Source organism: Maylandia zebra, linkage group LG3, assembly GCF_041146795.1.
Source record: "Maylandia zebra isolate NMK-2024a linkage group LG3, Mzebra_GT3a, whole genome shotgun sequence".
Taxonomy (NCBI): domain Eukaryota; kingdom Metazoa; phylum Chordata; class Actinopteri; order Cichliformes; family Cichlidae; genus Maylandia; species Maylandia zebra.
Window position 1 is genome coordinate 12,603,585 of NC_135169.1, and position 17,415 is coordinate 12,620,999.

At 41.2% G+C, this 17,415-nt stretch overlaps 1 protein-coding gene and 1 long non-coding RNA gene across 2 annotated transcripts in view; one reads left to right on the forward strand and one right to left on the reverse strand.

Annotated features, from left to right (window-relative positions):
* Positions 1–17,415, reverse strand: part of LOC143416667 (uncharacterized) — a 96,963-nt gene that overhangs the window by 36,713 nt on the left and 42,835 nt on the right. The gene's annotated exons all lie outside the window — the stretch shown is intronic.
* Positions 11,330–13,180, forward strand: LOC143414789 (uncharacterized). Its single transcript, XR_013095464.1, has 3 exons — positions 11,330–11,401; positions 12,256–12,292; positions 12,919–13,180. It is a non-coding gene; the product is annotated as an uncharacterized LOC143414789 (long non-coding RNA).

Sequence of the window (17,415 nt, forward strand, 5' to 3'; positions counted from 1 at the left end):
TTAAGTTTATTAAAAAAAATGAAAAAAGTATCTGTTTAAGATCTTTGCCCACTGAAAGCAAAAACTATTTAGTGAGCATCACTAAGACAGCTACAAAGTTGTATCAAAAAGAAGCATTTTTTTTTTAACTATTATAGATGAAAGATCTCCAACTTACATGATACAGTCAGTGTGATGATATCACTCCACTCTGAGAAGAAATAGTCCCTTCTGCCCTGGCAGCTGTATCCTCCACTGTCAGACTCAGCAGCTCTGATGATTCTGTATTCACTGGATGTTGGAGGTGTGTTTAACTTGGCTGCTCTCCATTCATACGTCCACTGAGCTCCTTCACCTCCCTGAATCTCACATCTGACAGTGACTGTCTCACCGCTGTATATCTGAGTCCAGGGTGGCTGCAGGGTCACAGTGGGCTTACTGGGAACTGTTCACAGAAAAATAAATAGATATCCAATTAGGAGAAAAATGCTGGGCTCACATGAGGCATAACTGCCACATACATTACCCTTAGTACAGCTGTGAAGTGATTTGCAATTTGGGAAAAGAGGTGCGAGGCAGAGTCTCACATCTTTGATATACAGGTGATCTGAGGCTACTTGTGTATTGGCTGCTTCAAATTTTAAACTCTTCAATCAATCCTGTTCAGATCATATTACAGGACTCCTGGGTTGTTTATAAATATCGGTATGGAGAGTAATTTGCCTTAAGTGTTAAGTGTTGCAAATGTGTACAACATAATCCAGAAGGGTAAAGTAATATCTACAGATGTGTACAATAAGTGTGTAACTTTCAAAGACTCGAGAGCGCCTGGATGACTCACACACAAATACAAAGCAATCTGACCACCAGTGTTGGTCAAGTTACTTGAAAAAGTAATCAGTAACTAATTACTGATTACTTCCCCAAAAAAGTAATTCCGTTACTTTACTGATTACTTATTTTCAAAAGTAATTAATTACTTAGTTACTTAGTTACTTTTTAAAAACACGATTTACAACCTGAAGAGGTGATAAAGTGATAGATCTTTCAGCCCAATTCTACTTTTTCTACATAATCCATCATACAAAATGTAATCAAATGGAAAAGTCTCTTTTTTTAACTTGTTTTATCAGTTTTAATCTTTTAACTTTATGCATCAAGCAAAACATTTAATTATATGCAACATTCTCTGACTTGAATAAATTAGTTTAACATTTAAACCTAATTTCAGTCTTTCAAATAAATGCAAGTGAAACACAGCAGAAAATAAATAAAATCAAAGACTCAGCGGTCCTGTTGCTCTGTTTTCACCTGTATAGCAGGCGGATGTTTGCCCTGGTGCAGGTGTGCCGCAGCGGTCAGTGGAAGGATACGCGAGTTTCTCTGTGAGTTTCCCATTACGTCATAGCGCACTCGTGCTCGCTCGGAATTAAGGGGTTTTTTCGCTGTAAAAAGAAGTTTTCTTCCCACGCAGTGAACAGTGGACGCTAATGTTTTTGTCACTTTTTACGGAATCAAACTCAAAGTTCAGTACTTCCACGCTTTAAACGCTGCACGCTCATACTCTCTCTGCACTCCATTTATTATCCATTGTTGATCTGCACACAGCTGTTGCCACGAACGTCGCACTCACTTCATTTTCATGAGACACTGGCAAAAGAAATCACGGTTTTAGTAACGCAGTAATGCAGCGTGCTTACGGGAAAGTAACAGTAATCTAATTACCTTTTTTGCAATAGTAATCCCTTACTTTACTTATTACTTGAAAAAAGTAAATCGGATTGCAGTAACGCGTTACTGCCCATCTTTGCTGACCACACATAAATCTATTTTACAAATGAGTAAATCCAAAAGTGAATAAATACTGATCAATTATGTACGATTTATTAAGTTCAACATCATGAATCCAATAATTTTACTTTTTAAAAAAACCTTTAACACACGTGGACAAATCGCTTGATACCCACATGGAGATTTGAAACTAACTTCATGCTGCCGGCTTTGCACAGATCTGCAAATGTAAAATGAATTCATGTCCTGGTGTAAAACTGCGACATCTTGGCTTCCAGTGTTTCCCTGTGTTTCTTTTTTCTAAATAAACGAAACTACATGTAACCACTTTTACGAGAAAACATATTTATTATCTACAGACACCACACAATAGCCTGCCATATCCTGACATGTTTAGGATTATTCATTAGGATAACATTAATCTTAGCCTGGTTTCATTAGAGAATGGTAAGATTACCATCAAAGTGTTATTCCATTTCACCTGGATGATTTCTATATTCAAAATAAACAGATATTAGTTTGCATATACTCACTGCAGAGGATGATCCACAGTGAAGTGCAACCAATGTGTCCTCCATCTGCTGACTGGCTGGCTTTTCCAAGCAAAAAAAAAGATCAACACCTCACTTACAAAAACCATATAAAAAACCTAATACGAAAACATTTATAGGCTACTGTTGAGTGTCTGTAATTGGTAAATCTGTGTTTTCTAGTAAAAGGGGTTACGAATTGTTCCGTTTATTTAGAAAAAGAAACGCAGGGATACACTGGAAGCCTAGATATCCCAATTTTACACTGGGGCTTGAACGCATTTTACATTTGTAGATCTGTGCGAAGCTGGCAGCTCAAACCCCATCTGTACAAAACCCCGCAAGGGACATTGGAGGGAAAAAAAATGAAAATGAACTTTTGCAGGATCGCGCAAAATAGGGCGCATCCATTGAAGGGTGCATTTGAAGGCCGATTATGTCACAGCCAGGCGACGAAGGCTCTCCATTCGAGTCTGCTCCAAATGTGTCCTTCGTGGCCCAACCTATCCCAGAATTCACAGCCAATTCCAGTTTCCAACAATGGTGGTAGCTACTTAGCTTTAATATTACTTTTACTGGGTCACAAAATAAACTTTTAAGATATTTTCAGGCAAGAATGTAGCTGTGTAAACTTCAAATATCTGCTCAGTTTATCAAGACATAACATATATTTATATTTGCAAAAGTGCTCTGATATTTTAGAATTAGAATTAGAATTCAACTTTATTGTCATTGCACATGCACAGGGCAACGAAATGCAGTTTGCATCCATCCAGAAGTGCTTTAGTGATATAGATATATTACAATATATATTAGCAATAATATAGATATGTGAGTATATTACATAAATGGGTCTATTATGGTATGTTATAATGTACACGGTATGAAGTATGTTGTGAATATTCTATAACTATAAGTATGTACAGGCTGTAGTGAGTACAAGCTATGTACAGGATATGAACAGGATATAAATATGAAAAACTATACAGAATATGAAATAAATAACTTTACAGAAATCTGAGATATACAGCTATACAGAAATGGGAACTATGCAAGTTGTAAACAGTTGTAGGGTTAAAAATTATCGAATGTACAGAATGATTATTTACACAGAGCTATACAGTAGTGCAGTTAAGATAAGTGAGATATAATTCCTACAGAGGCTATATAAAGTGCTAGTGGTTGTGAGTGGTGGTTCAGTCCATGTTATTATTGTGTGTTTGAGGGTACAGTTGTCCATTGTGGGTGTGTGGGTGTTCAGTCCATGTGTTAACGTGGGTCAGATGTCAGGAGGCGGAGTTCAGGAGTCTGACAGCTGTGGGGAAGAAGCTGTTCCGGTACCTGGTGGTCTTAGTCCGGAGGCTCCTGTAGCGCCTCCCAGAGGGCAGGAGGGTGAAGAGTCCATGTGATGGGTGACTGGGGTCTTTGATGATTTTCCCAGCCCTTTTCAGACACCACTTCCTGTAGATGTCTTTCATGGCAGGAAGTGGTGCTCCGGCGATGCGCTGGGCAGTTTTCACGACCCTCTGCAACGCCTTCCGGTCCGAGGCAGAGCAGTTCCCGTACCAGACTGTTATACAGTTGGTCAGGATGCTCTCGATGGTGCAACGATAGAAGTTCACCAGGATGTCTGAGGACAAGTGGTTCTTCTTCAGAGTCCTCAAGAAGAAGAGGCGCTGGTGAGCCTTCTTGACCAGCTTGGAGCAGTTGGTCGTCCAGGTGAGATCCTCGGAGATGTGGACTCCCAGGAACTTGAAGCTGCTCACACGCTCCACAGCCGTCCCCTTAATGTGGATGGGTGGATGTGGGTCAGCATTCCTCCTGTAGTCCACGATGAGCTCCTTGGTCTTCTCGGTGTTAAGCAGCAGGTTGTTTCTGTCGCACCACTCAGCCAGACGATCCACCTCCTCCCTGTAGGCGGCCTCATCGTTGTCACTGATGAGGCCAATCACCGTGGTGTCATCTGCAAACTTAATGATGGTGTTGGAACCATCAGCAGGTCTGCAGTCGTCAATCAATCAAAGCTTTATTCGTCACATGCAGGTTGCCCTGCAGTGAAATGGGACCCCCCCAGACCTTACACATATAGCACAAACATTACATGGGGATACAGGTCGGAGATTGGTAGAATCAGAGAAAAAACATTGAAATGTACACTACAGTGGGGAAAGTACAAGAGGAAAAAGAGACCCCTACTTATGCTGTGCTTCCATGGTAGGACAGGATGAGAACAGGAAACAAAAAAACTCCTTTGCACAAAAAAGCACATAAATGTCCACAGCACAACATTGTGAAGACATGACAAGCCACAGGGGTGGGTGGGGGGTGAGGAGTAATCCGAAGAAACACAGCAGCCACCCTGCACAGCGCTATCATTCCAGCGCGGCACACAGACCCGCCGTGTTCCCTCGCCGGAAACAAGCATCGAAGGCGTTGGAAAGGGAGGGGGGATGAGTGAGTGCCTATCAGTGTAAGTGTATGTGTGTGCGTGTCCATAGTTCAGCGGAGACAGTGTCCTTCGCTCTATCAGACTAAGTAAACAGTCTGCCAGCCAACCCAGGTGGCCTTCATGGGACGGGAAGAATAGTCATCACACAGTCGTTATCAGGGAGTTGTTTTGGTGGGCTCCAGCCTTGGGCCTAGCAGCTGGCGCCGTGGTGTCCAAATGTTGAATATTGTTGATTTCTCCTTTGTGAGCAGCTCGAATTTAGCACTCTGACACTGGTCCCTCGATCTCCCGTTGGAGAGCCGCGAGCCTCCCCATGATGGTATCAAACTTCTGTTCCATGGTGTTGTCAGTCTTTTGATTCTGAGACCTCACAACTGCAGTGATCCGTTCCGCGATGTTTTCCAACTGTCGCTCAAGGGTGTCATTTTGAGCAGGCCTTTCTCTGATGTTTCCCCTCATACGCTCAATGGTGTTGTTTTGAGCCTTCACAGCAGCTGTAAGCGTCTCCAAGGTGTTGACCATATTACGTTCGTTGTGAGAGGTCGCGCCTCGTCCCGTCGCTTCGAATCCAGCGGGCAGCCCTGTGGGGGTTTGAACAGCCGGTTCCGCTCTCTTATTTCTCTGATAAACCAGGGCTAAGCCAACGCCGATCAGCATGAACCCTGTTATCATGGTTCCGAATAGGTGGGTGAAGAGGGAGTAGAGGAAAGGGCTCATCACACAGCCTTGTGGTACACCAGTGTTCATCGTGATTGTAGATGAACAGTGGTTATCCAGCCGGACATGTTGGGGGCGGTTGGTCAGGAAGTCCAGTAACCATTTGCAGATGAGGGAACTGATGCCCAGGTCTGTCAATTTTCAGAGACCTCTGACCGTAAAGTCAAGGCTCACAAGAGCTGGTGAGAATACTGCACTGCCGGCACATCGTGCCTCGACCTCCCGGTCAGCTGAAGGATGCGACCTTGCTGTTACTGTCTCCAATCAGCTCGCTAGCTACTGCATTCTGGGAACACGGTCCAGTATGTAGCTAAATCCATTTTCAGTTAGTATGTTTAATTATTTTATTTTAAAATTTATATTTTTTTAAGACCATTGTTGGTTTTAATCTAGTTTAAACCACACCACTCCACTAGATTTAGCTGAGATCTGAGCAAGAGCAAATGTCAACAACTGAGTGAGAGGGGCTGTTATTGTGTGTGTATATGGATAATAGCAAACACTGAAATACATTTCTTGCATGCAGCAATGAATTTTAGATGCTCAAATTAAACTTTTCTTCGCTCAAAATAATTTTCTCCTCAAAATGCAACATTTGCGTTTGCAAATTCTTTTTTATGTGTGCTCAGAATAGAGGCACAAAAATAATGCCATACAAAGCCATAAACCAGATTAGTGGCCTGTTGAATACTTCAAGTCTAGCTTAAAGTCTAGGTTGGCATTATATTTGAAAATAAAGTAATTTTAACTTGTCTTTCTAAAGAATTAAATCCCACAGTTGAATCATAAGAAACATTTTGGGGTTGCCTATGTTACATATAAACACTGCCATATGTTTTATCTGGTCCTTTTTCTGATTAGAAACTTTACATATTGGAAGTTGGCTTTTAACAAGCATGTAATGATCCATCCATCCATTCGCTTCCGCTTATCCTTTTCAGGGTCGCGGGGGGCGCTGGAGCCTATCCCAGCTGTCATAGGGCGAGAGGCGGGGTACACCCTGAACAGGTCGCCAGTCTGTCGCAGGGCCAACACACAGGGACAGACAACCATTCACACTCAATTTCACTCGCACATTCACACCTATGGGCAATTTGGATTTTCCAATTAACCTATCCCCACAAGCTGCATGTCTTTGGACGGTGGGAGGAAGCCGGAGTAACCGGAGGGAACCCACGCAAACACGGGGAGAACATGCAAACTCCACACAGAAAGACCCCGGCCTGATGTTGGAATTGAACTCAGGACCTTCTTGCTGTGCGGCAACAGTGCTAACCACCGTGCCACCGTGCTGCCAAGCATGTAATGATTACATTTAAATTAGGTGGGCCTTTTTTTAAGCACATATCTCTTTAGGCCCAAATTGACTGATAATTATCCAGACTGACAAATGGGACATTGAATGTCACCTTTCTGGTGGGGAGGGAGCCTGAGATTGTCTAAATTGGGGTCTATTCTATAGCAAATGCAGAAAATAATGTTTTAGGAAAGTAAATTAGTTGGTGTTCTAAAAAATACGATTGTTTGCTTGCAGGACACCAGGAGAGATGAGTCCTCCGTCACAGATGGTGCGGTCAGTGAAGATGGTCACCTGCAGCTTTAAGGTCATTGCATCTCCAACCCACATTAAGGATAATAAAAAATACTTTAAAAAAAACATCCGAGATCGGGCACCAAGCCCCAAGTGCGATAGAAGGATCAGTGAATGTGAGAGTAACTGACCTGAAAGACAGGATCATGGCGAAGCTTGAAACCTGGATCCCCCATAGCTGGTTACCAAGACTACGTGAAGTACCCTCAGAAGGTCTACTAAATGATGTGAATGCTACGGACAACCCTACCGCCACGATTACCGAGACTAACAAGCTGATCTACATTACGGCAGCAGTGATCATTGAGATGCTTGGCTACAAGTTGAACAGCCACAAGGAGCAATACCCCCCATGGAGAAGGAGACTAGAGGCTAAGATCAAGTTAGCATGGAGGGAGGTTAGCCAGCTATCAGAGCTGCAGAAAGGTGCGATGAAGAAGGTGCCTAAGAAGTACAGCAAGCTGTCCATACCTGAGGCCTTGGAAACTGCAAAGCAACGACTCACAGCCTTGGCCAGCCGCTTGAAGAGGTACACCAGAGAGATCGAAGGCAGGAGAATAAACCAGTTGTTCTCCACAGAACCAGCTAAGGTGTAGTCTTAGTGGCAGGGGAACAATATGACAACAGCACCACCAAGGCTGGAGACGGAGCAATACTGGAAGAGCATATGGGAGAAGGACGCAACCCACAACAGCAATGCTCAGTGGCTAGTGAATCTGAGGGCAGGCCAAAGCAACATCCCTGAACAGGGTCCAGTAACCATCACAGTGGCAGATATCCAAGAAAGGGTGTCTAGTATGAAGAGTTGGACAGCACCAGGAGCTGACATGGTTCACGCCTACTGGCTGAAGAAGCCTACTGTACTCCATGAGCGCCTGGCAGCACAAATGAACCAGTTGCTAGTTGACGAGAGACGAAGGCCAGACAGTCCTGATCCTCAAGGACCCCCAGAAGGGACCAGTCCCATCCAACTACCGACCAATAACCTGCCTCAGTACCACATGGAAGCTCCTGTCAGACATCATACTGGCTAAGATGAACAGGCACATGGGTCAATACATGAGTGGGGCACAGAAAGGGATTGGCAAGAATACCAGAGGTGCAAAACTCCAGCTACTGGTAGACAGAGCAGTCGCCCGAGACTACAAGACTAGGCTGACCAACCTGTGCACTGCCTGGATTGATTACAAGAAGGCCTATGACTCGATGCCCCACTCCTGGATCCTGGAATGCCTGGACTTATACAAGATCAATGGGACCCTAAGAGCCTTCATCAGGAACTCAATGGGGATGTGGCGTACAACACTAGAGGCCAACTTCAAGCCCAGAGCACAAGTAACCATCAAGTGCGGGATCTACCAAGGAGATGCTCCTTCCTCAATGCTGTTCTGCATAGGCCTGAAACACTCAGTGAGATCACTGACAAGACTGGCTACGGATACCAACTACAGAATGGAGCAGCTGTCAGCCACCTCCCGTACATGGATGACATCAAGCTGTATGCCAAGAGTGAACAAGACATTGATTCACTGATCCACAGCACCAGGATATACAGCAGTGACATTGGAATGTCGTTCGGACTGGAGAAGTGTAGTTGGATGGTAACAAAGAAAGGGAAGGTAGACAGAACTGAGGGGATATAACTACCAGAATGAAACATTGCAGACATAGAGGACAGCTACAAGTACCTGGGGATTACACAGGCAAATGGGAACCATGAAGAGGCCACTAGGAAAGCTGCAACCTTCAAGTACTTGCAGAGGGTCAGGCAAGTCCTGAGGACTCAGCTGAACGGTAAGAACAAGATCTGGGCGATCAACACCTACGCCCTGCCCATGATCAGGTACCCTGCTGGGGTGATAAGCTGGCCAAAGGAGGAGATAGAAGCCACTGGGCTGTGGATGTCCGGGCCCAGGTCTCCTCCACGCCAACTTCATGCTCTGGGGGCTATATTGTGTTTGTTTGCTATTTTCTTCTTTTAACAGGTGATCCAATGGATTTTCACAGTGTCTTCTTTTACTTTCCCCCCTTCCCCTCTATTTTCTTTCTCCCTTTCTTTCTTTCTCGTTCTCCCTTTCCGTATAATTGTCTGTCCAAATTGTAATAACTTAAAATAAAATAAATAAATAAACAATGACAATATAGATTAATCAAGTGGAACAATGTTGCATTGGCATATTTTGTCCACTTGAAAAAATAAATCCATTGGGCATCTTTCCTGGCCTTCAGACAACAATTCTGATTGCTAAAGTACCGAACGGGACAGGCAAAAAAAAAACTTAAATTAAATTTAAAAAAAAATATTGGGCAGCAGAAACCCGAGGAAGAGGAGGGGCCATCATGGAAGGACAGGCCCCTGCATGATATGTACCACCGGCAGATAGAGGAAGTGGCTGACATCCAGAAGTCCTACTAGCGTCTGGACAAAGCTGGACTGAAAGACAGCACAGAAGCATAAGATCCATAGAGGCTGTGGTCTACCACACCAGGCAAGACCCCAGGTGCAGGCTGTGTAAATATGCCTCTGAGACAATCCAGCACATAACAGCAGGGTGCAAGATGTTAGCAGGCAGGGTATACATGGAACACCATAACCAAGTGGCCGGCATAGTGTACAGGAACATATGTGCCGAGTACAGCCTGGAAGTCCCGAGGTCAAGATGGGAGTTGCCCCTTAGGGTGGTGGAGAATGACTGTGGTAAGATCCTGTCGGACTTCCAGATACAGACGGACAAAATGGTGGTGGCTAAACAACCGGACATAGTGGTGGTAGACAAACAGAAGAAGACGGCTGTAATGGTAGATGTAGCAGTTCAAAATGACAGCAACATCAGGAAGAAGGAACATAGAAGCTTGAGAAATCCTAAGGGCTCAGAGAAGAGCTCAGGAAGATGTGGAGGGTGAAGGTAACAGTGGTCCCAGTGGTAATCGGAGCACTACATTCTAAAAACTAAAACTCACATTCACTTAAATTTTTTGAGGCAACACTTTTACACTTAAAAATACTGAGTAGATTGGAAACCAGTCAAATCTGTTTAATATACTTGATAAATTGAATAACTAAAGTTTAAACATATTAAGTTGAAATAAACAATTTAAGCTGTTACACAAACATGAAAAAATTTAGTAAATAACACTGACATGCTTGGTCAATGTAACTGAAATATAGATGGTCAGTTAATCCAAAATTTTGTTCCATTTACTTAATATTGTAAACTGAACTTAATCAAAATTCTACTTAATATTAAATATGGTAAATGGCCTGTATTTGTATAGCGCTTTACTTAGTCCCTATGGACCCCAAAGCACTTTACACTACATTCAGTCATCCTGAATGTGTGTGTGAATCATTCAGTCATTCACACACACAGTCACAGACTGGTGACGGCAAGCTACATTGCAGCCACAGTTGCCCTGGGGCGCACTGACAGAGGCGAGGCTGCCGGACACTGGCGCTACCGGGCCCTCTGACCACCACCAGTACACTGTAAACCCCAACAGTCTACCTGACTTATAAAGTTTGTGGATATAACAATTAAAATTCCTCACAAAGTTGAAACAACTTAAAACTTTTCTGTTCGGTTAACGATTCAAACAGTTATAATTGTACATGGCTTAGAAGTTAAGAGTAAATACTGCTTTCTTAATTATGATTTTTGAGTAAATGTTTTTTTCCGAGCTCCGCATGTGGACGTCATGATGTCATGACGTCTTCTCTCTAACCTGAACGACGTTGACAGAAAATTCTGTTCAATATGGCTGCCCTTCTCGAGCGACTGGAGAACACATTTGGAGAAACTTGTAAGTAAAACGGAACCTTCGTTATGTTTATTTTTTCCGTAAAAAAGCAAGTATATTAATATGTTGCAGCCAATAACTTGTTTTCGAATGCGCTGTTGTGTTAAAAAGCACAGACCCAGGTGGTGAATTGTTGTTCGCTGTTGTTCGCGCTCTTTTTCAAACATAGATTATGTCGTCAGTTTTACAGTTTTAACCGATTAAAACACAGTTTTACTAAGAATCACACATAAAGAAAGGGTCTTAGTGATATTTTAACGACCCCTTGCTAACGCAAGAAAGTTGGCGTTTTTACAACAGCACCCTCATTGTTCGGCAGGGTTTTTTTTTTTCCCCTTCTCATTAGCATCGTTCAAAAGTGACTTAGCTAGCAGTGGTAACTTCTATCTAAAACAATTGAAATATAGCAAGGTGTTGTATATTTAGTGTGCTGATAAGGTTTTCAATATTTTTATTTTTTCTTCCAAGGCTGAAGACCAAAGACAAAAAGACAGAAGAAAAAAAATTCAGACTGCAATTAATTTCAGGTGGAGACAGTAAACACAGGTGAGTTGAAAGATCTATTGAAGAGACCTTTCTTCATGGCCATTAAAACATTTTTAGGTTAAAAGACCCGTGTCATGAATCGCTGTACGGCAGGCAGGAGTTGGACCCAAAATGCAGGACTCAGACTTAGGGGATGAACTCAAAATCACAGCTTTAATTGCTGCTCACAGAAAACGAGCATACAAAACTAAACTGGGAAAATATAAACTCACAGCTTGCAGAGAGGCACACGAGGAAACACACAGCTTGAGGGACGACACAGCACTGACTCAGAGAAACACAGGGTTTAAATACAATGGGAAGTAACGAGGGGAATGAGACACAGAAGGAGAGCACAGCTGGGAGAAATCAGAACTGACGAGACAAGGGAGCAAAGTAGGATACACTCACATGAGACACAGACCTTCAAAGTAAAACAGGAATTAGCACAGACGCAAACTAGACTAGGGGAGACAGAGCAACTAAGAAACACAGAGGGCAGCTACCAAATACTCAGAACTAAACAGAATACAAGAACACCAAACTAAGACACTACACTAAAGAATACGCTGGGACAACAAAGAGAACTAAGAACATAATACAAAAAACTCAGAGGCACAAGAAACTCAAATCACTGGGTCACTGACCCAGGACCTTGACAACCTGTTTTTTTGTTTTTTTTTAAATCATGCCCTGGCTTTGTCACACTGAATCATGTTGAAAAGATCTATTTTCATGGCTCCCCCCATTACCATTTCCTTGTACTTCTTTCTACCAGTCTATTTTATTTTGTGACATTAACATCTTAAATGTACCCCTAATTATTAATAGCTGTGTTAGTATTTATAATGCATTTTTTTTTTTATCATGTGCAGATCTACCAAGGGTCAGTGGCACAGTTCACCTTTTGTGGTAAGTTATAACACTTCATATGTGGTCACATAAGTAAGTTGTTTCATCAGTTGTTCAGTTCTTATAAAATGTTGTATAATTGTACCAAATCACTGAGGATACATCCAATGTGTAAATCACAATCAACAATTTTACTGTGATATTCGCTCGTGTTTAGAGAATCTCCATTATCTTTGTTACTGAGTTTCCATTTTTATAGGGCCAAATTTGTATTAAAAATTAATATTTTCATATGATGTGAAATGACTCAATCATTTCTAATTTTTAGAAGAAACCATTCATTAAGTCCCTTAAGGTGAAGATTTCATATATTGATAATGATAAAATTAACACAAATTAAAACTTTCACTGATAAACACACAATTTTTCCTTGCTTTGAACCCCATGTTCTATATAGATTACAGCTCTGATCTGGAGAACACTATTTTAAAATACTGTGTAGGGTTTTTGTCAAATGATTAAGAAACAGACTCTCTGTCACAAGAGACAGAAAGGTTGTATCTTAAAAGAAAAGTCTCCAAAATTTAGTAGAGTCTGATGTCATGCAGTTTCATAAACATGTATTCTCCCCAAAGAATGACACCTGAAAACTTTGCGTTAAATGAACTTTTCTTTTCCCTTTTTAGGAGGCGCCTGATATCAATGTGAAACGCACTGCAGTACTTCGTGCCCTTCCTGTATACCTGCGGGAGGAGGACCCAGAATTCTTTTAGACATGTAATGTAAGTGTATTTTTGCATTACTTAAATTCTGCCAGTAAGATAAAATGCTATGGATTTTTTTAAATACAATTTAATACCCTAGCAGCTACCAAATTGTACAAACAAAATACCCTCTCTTTAGAAAACCCTCACACAAACACACACACAGGTCAGGAGCAGGGCACAGGCGTATCAAATCAAATCAAATCACTTTTATTGTCACATCACATGTGCAGGCACACTGGCACAGCACATGCGAGTGAAATTCTTGTGTGCGAGCCCCACAAGCAACAGAGATGTGCAAACACAACAACACAAACGAGCAAAATACAAGAATGGCCAACCTGAAACTAATAAATATATGTACAATATATAATAGTGTATGCATTTCTGGATGACAGCACTATGGCTATGCTGCAGGTGGCCCAAAAACCAGGCTGAAGTCAAGATTTAGTTTCTTTTTGAGATAAAGTCATGAAATAAAAAATTACTTTTTTTTTTAGAAAAATAACAAAAATACAAATTATGTAATGCAAGAAGCTAACACGTTAATGTACATTTTTCAAAAAAAGTAGAGTACCCTAACTCGTTACAAAGTAACCCACTACACTGCTGAATGTTTTGCTAGATTACAGGTCATGCTTGTCACATTCTCTCAAACCAACCTTACTTATTTAATTGGGGCGATCGTGGCTCAAGAGTTGGGAGTTCGCCTTGTAATCAGAAGGTTGCCGGTTTGAGCCCTGGCTCCGACAGTCTCGGTCGTTGTGTCCCTGGGCAAGACACTTCACCCGTTGCCTACTGGTGGTGGTCAGAGGGGCCGCTGGTGCCAGTGTCCGGCAGCCTCGCCTCTGTCAGTGCGCCCCAGGGTGGCTGTGGCTACAATGTAGCTTGCCATCACCAGTGTGTGAATGGGTGTGAATGTCTGGATGACTGAATGTGTAAAGCGCTATACAAATACAGGCCATTTACCATTGATACTGTGTCTATTGCAGGCGGACGCATTGGATGAGTCGACCCTCATTGACACTTCAGTTGCCCTTCTCACAGTGGTTACCGACGGCGCTTCCCAGTCCAGTCCATTTTACTTCCTCAAGCATGGCTGTTGTGGTGAAAGGCGGCTAGGTGATGCGTGATATTCCCAGATTTGCAGATGCATTTTCTTTATTGTTTGGCTTGATCTATGCTCTGCATTTAGACTACCCCAGGAAGCTGGTTCACACATTTGCCTTTGTCCAAAATATCTTCATGGGGCTTGATGACGGCAAACCCCTGAAACCCCTGCCTACATGCTCTTAAGGAATATAAGGCAATGTTTGTTAGGACACGCACTCTGTTACTGAGCACTTTGTTTGAAGCACTTTAAGCACTTTAAGTTTACTACAGGCTTTGGGTGGATTTAACTCCATCAGTTTACCTAATTTTCCTATACTTGACTGCCTTATCTGGTTATTTGGAAGCTGATCGTCTTTGTACCCATTTTAAAAAATTGTTTTTCATTTCTATTTAAAAAAAAAGTGATTAGTATTTGACTTTTTGTTTTGCATTTTTGTGTATTTTGAGAAAGATGCAATTAGGACTGATGTCGTCCTTTGTGATTTTATAAAAAGATAAATGTTCTACACAGAATTTATAATGCTCACTTTATGGTGCCGATGTCCATGTTAGTTGTTTTATAAAAACATTTGTGATGTTTTTAAATTTTCATGAAAAAATGTTAAATAAACAAAATGTAAAGTAACTGAATTTCCGTACTTTTTTTTTTGTTAGTAGTCTACACTCAAACATTGAAACATAAATATCTTTTAATTAATAATCAGATAATTTGAGTTTAGGTTGTAATATAATTGCATTGTGTTGCATCAAAATAATAAACTACAAGAAACACAAAAATATTGAAATTAAAGTATACAGTCTTTGAGTAAAGCTCAATTAATAAAATATAAAATATAATTTTAAATTTTTAGGTTAACAATAAATACAAATTTTGAGTACCCCATACTTAGAAGATATGAGTTTTTGTACTTAAATCTTTTGAGGTAATCAGTTTCCACAAAAGTTTTAAGTTCAGTCAACTTGTTCGGGTTTACAATGTAGGCAGTAGGCAACCAGTAGGCGACCGAGACTGTCGGTGCCGGGGCTCGAACCGGCAACCTTTTGATTACAAGATGAACTGCCAACTCTTGAGCCACGATCACCTCCTAACATTCGAATATGAATTTTATTGTATTTCACTGGTAGTCTAAGTCTAAAAAAAACAAACAAACTAATATGTAGTCGTGTGTTTCATAATACATGTATGAAAAATGTAAAAATGTAAAACATTGTTAAACATGTTAAATATTGCTCCTTACCATGCATGGAGGGCGACATGGAGACATGACCTATTGCAAGTTCCCGTTCTTATCATTTAGCGAGACACTTAGTTCTGCTTTTCTGCATACCTCATACACACAGTTTAAGTTCATTGAAAGGTTGTATGTCTATGTATAGTATGGTTGGAAACACGCACATGCACCTACACACACACACACACAGAATACAGACACTGATGTTGTTCAGATATGCCTGCTTAAGAATGTATTTGTAATTGCATATTCATGAATGATTGCTTGCTGACAATAAAAAGGGCTGTAGTGAAGGAATCAGTCGAAGTGGGCTGAGTTCAGATGAAGGAATCTTTTCCTCAACTTTGGCTGACTTGCCTCGCGAGCCACAAACACAAAGAGCACCTTCTTGCCCTGTTTTGTCGTGCAGTTATTGGTCTTGTATTCCAGCGGGGTTTTGTACTTTAAGAAACCCAACAGTCCTTCTTTCGGTATACCAAAAATAGAGGCGGCTGCTCGACTTGACTGAGATGGATGCCTTCCTCAAACCATGATCCAAAGTGTGCGAGATGAAATCACGTGCGGTGTCGTGAGATTTAACATTGCTATATTATTGACTTACTTTACTCGAACATGATATGAACAATTTAATATACCTTCTCTGCATATCATGTAGTTTCTACACTATATAGTTACACTTAACTTTAAAGCATGAGGCAATTGTGTTGAATACACGCAAGATGCTTACATAAATCCAAGAGATGGCCAATCCCTTTTTTCCAGTGTACAATAAAACATTAAGTTTTTGTACAAAGTATCGGTATCAGATCAGTATCGTTGCAGCCCTAGTACCCGAGAACTTTAACATTTTAATAAACTGTAGTTGACTCTGTGTGTTGGTTCCTCTGAAAGCTGATTGAAAATTTCAAAGACAAATGGCTTCTATAAAAATAGTCAAAGTCAAACCTTTTAATATATTCAGTTTAACACCTTAAAGAAAGCAGATGTGGTGATCTGAAATGAATGTGTTATATAAACTTTTCTGTTCAGATCAATAACTTTAGACATCATTAACCCACTGATTACTCTGCATGACAACATGATTTAATGGTTGTAAGTAGCAAGGATTTAAAAAAAATGTTGTTTTAAAAATCGACAATAAGAAGAGGGTGACTGCAATTCTCCGAATTTTCTCAGAGTTTTAGACTTTATTGTTTACTCTAAATGAAATGTTTAAACTCACAAATTTCTTTAACTGTGACGTCACTGCTGTCCTCTGTGTAGAAAGCTGGATCTCCTCTCCCTCCTCTGCAGTGGTACAGACCTCCTTGTGAGACACTAATAACTCTGTCTGCTTCATTTCCTCTCATGAGCTGAGCTTTAGAAGAGACTGAATCACGTCTGAACCAGTCAAACTTCCAGCCAGCAGAGCCCTCCACAGAGCAGCTCAGTGTCACACTGCCCCCTGCTGGTATGATTGAACTTTGTGCTGTCAGTGTGGCTCTGGGTTTACTTGCTGTTGTGTTTACAAAGGGGGGGGGGGGGGGGGGGTACGTTAGATTATCATTTACTTCAGGGAAAATAACAATAATAACATAAATTAATTAATAATAAAAAAAATCATACCTCAAATAGTAATTAACCTTTTGATCCACAAACACCAAAGAGTAGTAGACAGATATAAACATGAAAACATGAAATGTCAGCATGAATCATGGTCCAACTCACATGAAACTGTCAGTCTGAAGGCATCACTCCATCCTGTTAAGAGATAGTCACTGCTACCCCGACATCTGTAGTCTCCACTGTGGGACACTGAAACTCTGCTGATCCTGTATTCACTGGATGTTGGAGGGCTGTTTGTGTTGGGTGCTGTCCATTCATATTTCCACACCTTTCCTTCACCTCCCTGAATCTCACATCTGAGAGTGATTGTCTCACCAGTGAATATCTGAGACCAGCTGTGCTGCAGTTTCACAGCAGCCAAAACTGTTCCCAAAAAAACAAACATTTAAAGAAAAATCAACAGGAAACAAACAAAAAAAATGAATTAAAAAAAAATCATAGTTATAAATTCTAATTTCAATTTAATCAT